At 53.3% G+C, this 5,000-nt stretch overlaps 1 protein-coding gene across 2 annotated transcripts in view; it reads right to left on the bottom strand.

The window, feature by feature from the left end:
* LOC139759005 (tyrosine-protein phosphatase non-receptor type 13-like) overlaps nucleotides 1-5,000 on the bottom strand; it is a 260,354-nt gene that overhangs the window by 195,992 nt on the left and 59,362 nt on the right. For both annotated transcript variants that reach the window (XM_071680887.1, XM_071680888.1), the window contains exon 2: nucleotides 1,765-1,925. The gene's annotated coding sequence lies outside the window, so the exon portion shown is untranslated. The remainder of the gene's footprint in view (nucleotides 1-1,764; nucleotides 1,926-5,000) is intronic.

Genomic DNA, 5,000 nt, shown 5'->3' with positions numbered 1-5,000 from the left:
TGTGCTTGGGAATGGTGTGGTTGGGAATGGTGTGGTTGGGAATGGTGTGGTTGGGAATGGTGTGGTTGGGAATGGTGTGGTTGGGAATGGTGTGATTGGGAATGGTGTGCTTGGGAATGGTGTGGTTGGGAATGGTGTGATTGGGAATGGTGTGCTTGGGAATGGTGTGGTTGGGAATGGTGTGATTGGGAATGGTGTGATTGGGAATGGTGTGGTTGGGAATGGTGTGCTTGGGAATGGTGTGCTTGGGAATGGTGTGCTTGGGAATGGTGTGGTTGGGAATGGTGTGGTTGGGAATGGTGTGGTTGGGAATGGTGTGCTTGGGAATGGTGTGGTTGGGAATGGTGTGGTTGGGAATGGTGTGGTTGGGAATGGTGTGCTTGGGAATGGTGTGCTTGGGAATGGTGTGGTTGGGAATGGTGTGGTTGGGAATGGTGTGCTTGGGAATGGTATGGTTGGGAATGGTGTGATTGGGAATGGTGTGATTGGGAATGGTGTGCTTGGGAATGGTGTGGGCGTTTGGAGAGGATGAGTGACGAGAGATCCAATCTAAGGATCAGGTGGGGCTTGGGGTGCTCAAGGGATCGTACCGTCGTGTGCTCAAGGGTCGTATACCGTCGTGTGCTCAAGGGATCGTACCGTCGTGTGCTCAAGGGTCGTATACCGTCGTGTGCTCAAGGGTCGTACCGTCGTGTGCTCATGGGCTGTACCGTCGTGTACTCAAGGGTCGTACCGTCGTGTTCAAGGGTCGTATACCGTCGTGCTCAAGGGTCGTATACCGTCGTGCTCAAGGGTCGTATACCGTCGTGTTCAAGGGTCGTATACCGTCGTGTGCTCAAGGGTCGTATACCGTTGTGTGCTCAAGGGTCGTATACCGTCGTGTGCTCAAGGGTCGTATACCGTCGTGTTCAAGGGTCGTATACCGTCGTGTGTTCAAGGGGTCGTATACCGTCGTGTGCTCAAGGGTCGTATACCGTCGTGCTCAAGGGTCGTACCGTCGTGTACTCAACGGTGGGTCGTATACCGTCGTGTGCTGAAGGATCGTATACCGTCGTGTGCTCAAGGGTCGTACCGTCGTGTTCTCAAGGGTCGTACCGTCGTGTGCTCAAGGGGTCGTATACCGTCGTGTGCTCAAGGGTCGTATACCGTCGTGTGCTCAAGGGTCGTATACCGTCGTGTGCTCAAGGGTCGTATACCGTCGTGTGCTCAAGGGTCGTATACCGTCGTGTGTTCAAGGGTCGTATACCGTCGTGTGCTCAAGGGTCGTATACCGTCGTGTGCTCAAGGGTCGTATACTGTCGTGTGCTCAAGGGTCGTATACCGTCGTGTGCTCAAGGGTCGTATACCGTCGTGTGCTCAAGGGTCGTATACCGTCGTGTGCTCAAGGGTCGTATACCGTCGTGTGTTCAAGGGTCGTATACCGTCGTGTGCTCAAGGGTCGTATACCGTCGTGTGCTCAAGGGTCGTATACCGTCGTGTGTTCAAGGGTCGTATACCGTCGTGTGCTCAAGGGTCGTATACCGTCGTGTGTTCAAGGGTCGTATACCGTCGTGTGCTCAGGGTCGTATACCGTCGTGTGCTCAGGGTCGTATACCGTCGTGTTCTCAAGGGTCGTATCTCAAATGAACGAATCATCATGTCTCTCTCCTCTCCGTCTTAGAGTGGCTCCCATTTTCTTTATTGTGGCCCAAATAAAAAAAAAAACAGAAGACTAACAAAAAAAAAAAAAAAAACACACAAAGAAAACGGCATTGAAATCCTTACCTGTGTGATCTTCGGGCACGGACGAGGGTCACGGCCGGCGACCAGGCTGGACCAATGAGAACGCACCTCTCCCAGTTTCTCGGGCTGTGATTGGCCCCTGGGAGGGAAGACGTGGTGCTCGGCCGTGCGCCAGACGACGCCCCCAAGACGTCTACGCCAAGCTGGAAAAAATAGATAGATATTTGTGTGCTTTTCTGATAGATGGTTGGGGGTGATAACCTGCTCTCCCCCCCTCTCTCTCCCCTCTCCCCGGGGTGACAACACACGCCTCCTCTCCCCCCTTTCCCTCGCCCATCTCCCCACCATCACTCCCACCTCTCTCTCTCTCTCTCTCTCTCTCTCTCTCTCTCTCTCTCTCTCTCTCTCTCTCTCTCTCTCTCTCAAATCAGGGGGCCTCCTTCCACTCCCCATCACCCCCATCTTTATCTCCCCAATCACGTCTCTTTCCCTCCCCATCACCCCTCTCATCTCCCCAATCACGTCTCCTTCCCTCCCCATCACCCCCATCTTTATCTCCCCAATCACGTCTCCTTCCCTCTCCATCACCCCTCTCATCTCCCCAATCACGTCTCCTTCTCTCCCCATCACCCCTCTCATCTCCCCAATCACGTCTCCTTCTCTCCCCATCGCCTCTCTTTACCTCCCCCGTGGGGCGTCTGTGCCCAGTTTCCTCACTGCTGTAATAAAAACGCTGCGTCTTCTTCTATGCCTCATATCATCTCTGTGTCTCTGTCTGTCTGTGGCATGTAATATCTGTGTCTGTCTGTCTGTGGCACGTAATATCTGTGTCTGTCTATCTGTCTGTCTGTGGCACATAATATCTGTGTCTGTCTGTGTGTCTGTGTCTGTGGTACAGCGTACCTGAATCTAATTACGTCATTTCTATGTCTGTATGTCTGTTCAGTAGCTTCGTCTGTACCAAAAAAGCATTTTTTAGTAGTCTGTGTGTGTGTGTGTGTGTGTGTGTGTGTCTATGTGACATTTCTGTGGAACACTGTGAACGCTTCTGTGTACACGTGCGTCTGCTTTTCTCTGTCTGTGTCCGTCTCGCTCCGTCTGTGCCCCTTGGCAAGCCTGTGTCTGTATGGCTTCAGGTGTGTCTGTGTCACGGAATCTTTGGCCTCCGTGTGCTCTTCTGTGTCGTGCTATGCCCCCCCCCCCCCCCTCGGCTGTGTGTCAAAGGGGTGCCACACACCAGGTGCCTGCGTCTTTTCTGTGTCACACAAGAGAGGCCTACGATGTCTCTGGGGGGGGGTGCCACAGAAGAGGCGCGTCTCCGGGGGTGCCACAGACCAGACGTGTGCGTCTCCGGGGTGCCACAGACCAGACGTGTGCTTCTCCGTGGGTGCCACAGACCAGACGTGTGCTTCTCCGGGGGTGCCACAGACCACATGTGTGCGTCTCCGGGGGTGCCACAGACCAGATGCGTGCGTCTCCGGGGGTGCCACAGACCACATGTGTGCGTCTCCGGGGGTGCCACAGACCAGATGCGTGCGTCTCCGGGGGTGCCACAGACCAGATGCGTGCGTCTCCGGGGGTGCCACAGACCAGATGTGTGCGTCTCCGGCGGTGCCACAGACCAGACGTGTGCGTCTCCGGGGGTGCCATAGACCAGATGTGTGCATCTCCGGGGGTACCACAGACCAGATGTGTGCGTCTCCGGGGGTGCCACAGACCAGATGTGTGCGTCTCCGGGGGTGCCACAGACCAGACGTGTGCGTCTCCGGGGGTGCCACAGACCAGGTGTGTGCGTCTCTGGGGGTGCCACAGACCAGACGTGTGCGTCTCCGGGGGTGCCACAGACCACATGTGTGCGTCTCCGGGGGTGCCACAGACCAGATGCGTGCGTCTCCGGGGGTGCCACAGACCAGATGCGTGCGTCTCCGGGGGTGCCACAGACCAGATGTGTGCGTCTCCGGGGGTGCCACAGACCAGACGTGTGCGTCTCCGGGGGTGCCACAGACTACTTGTGTGCGTCTCCGGGGGTGCCACAGACCAGATGCGTGCGTCTCCGGGGGTGCCACAGACCAGATGCGTGCGTCTCCGGGGGTGCCACAGACCAGATGTGTGCGTCTCCGGGGGTGCCACAGACCATATATGTGCGTCTCCGGGGGTGCCACAGACCAGGTACGCTTCTCGAGACGCAATGAAAGACCGAGTAATCCCTGTGGGGGGGGGGAAAGAGGAGAGAGAGTGGGAGTTACCCCCAAAGAACACTTGGTGTCCCTGGGGGGGAGGGAAATCGCCACTCTCTGGGGTAGAAGGAAGGAAGGAAGGAAGGAAGGGAAGGGAGGAAGGGGAAAGGGAAGAAGAAGAGGACCTGCTACTGAAGCAGAAGTAGAAAACGAGATTCGTGTCAACAAAAAAAAAAAAGGGGGAGACTTTTTTTCTTCCTTTTTTTTGGGGTCAAACATCCCCCCCCTCACCCTCCCCCCCTTCCTACCCCCCTTAGTGGGGGCAATGTGACACAGCATGTTATACAGCTCATAAGAGCCATTTCAGTACAATACATGACACAGATTTCAGGTCGTACGGGCTTTTTACCCACTAGATGCAACAAGTGGATATATATATATATATATATATATATATATATATATATATATATATATATATATATATATATATATATATCAGCGAACAACAACTGACTCACTTCCCAAGCTCTCTCATCCCCAACACACTTCATACTTGCCCCTCTTTCCAAAACTCTTGCATTCACCTCCCTAACAACCCCATCCATAAACAAATTAAACAACCATGGAGACATCACACACCCCTGCCGCAAACCTACATTCACTGAGAACCAATCACTTTCCTCTCTTCCTACACGTACACATGCCTTACATCCTCGATAAAAACTTTTCACTGCTTCTAACAACTTTCCTCCCACATCATATATTCTTAATACCTTCCACAGAGCATCTCTATCAACTCTATCATATGCCTTCTCCAGATCCATAAATGCTACATACAAATCCATTTGCTTTTCTAATTATTTCTCACATACATTCTTCAAAGCAAACACCTGATCCACACATCCTCTACCACTTCTGAAACCACACTGCTCTTCCCCAATCTGATGCTCTGTACATGATACAGCGCTGGTGGCTGATTCATGTGAGAAACTGCAGAAGCTGGTGACTGAGTTTGGTAAAGTGTGTGGAAGAAGAAAGTTAAGAGTAAATGTGAATAAGAGCAAGGTTATTAGGTACAGTAGGGTTGAGGGTCAAGTC

Source organism: Panulirus ornatus, chromosome 32 (assembly GCF_036320965.1).
Source record: "Panulirus ornatus isolate Po-2019 chromosome 32, ASM3632096v1, whole genome shotgun sequence".
NCBI lineage: Eukaryota > Metazoa > Arthropoda > Malacostraca > Decapoda > Palinuridae > Panulirus > Panulirus ornatus.
Note: the sequence above shows the minus strand (reverse complement) of the source record. Positions and strands in the feature narration are given on the sequence as shown.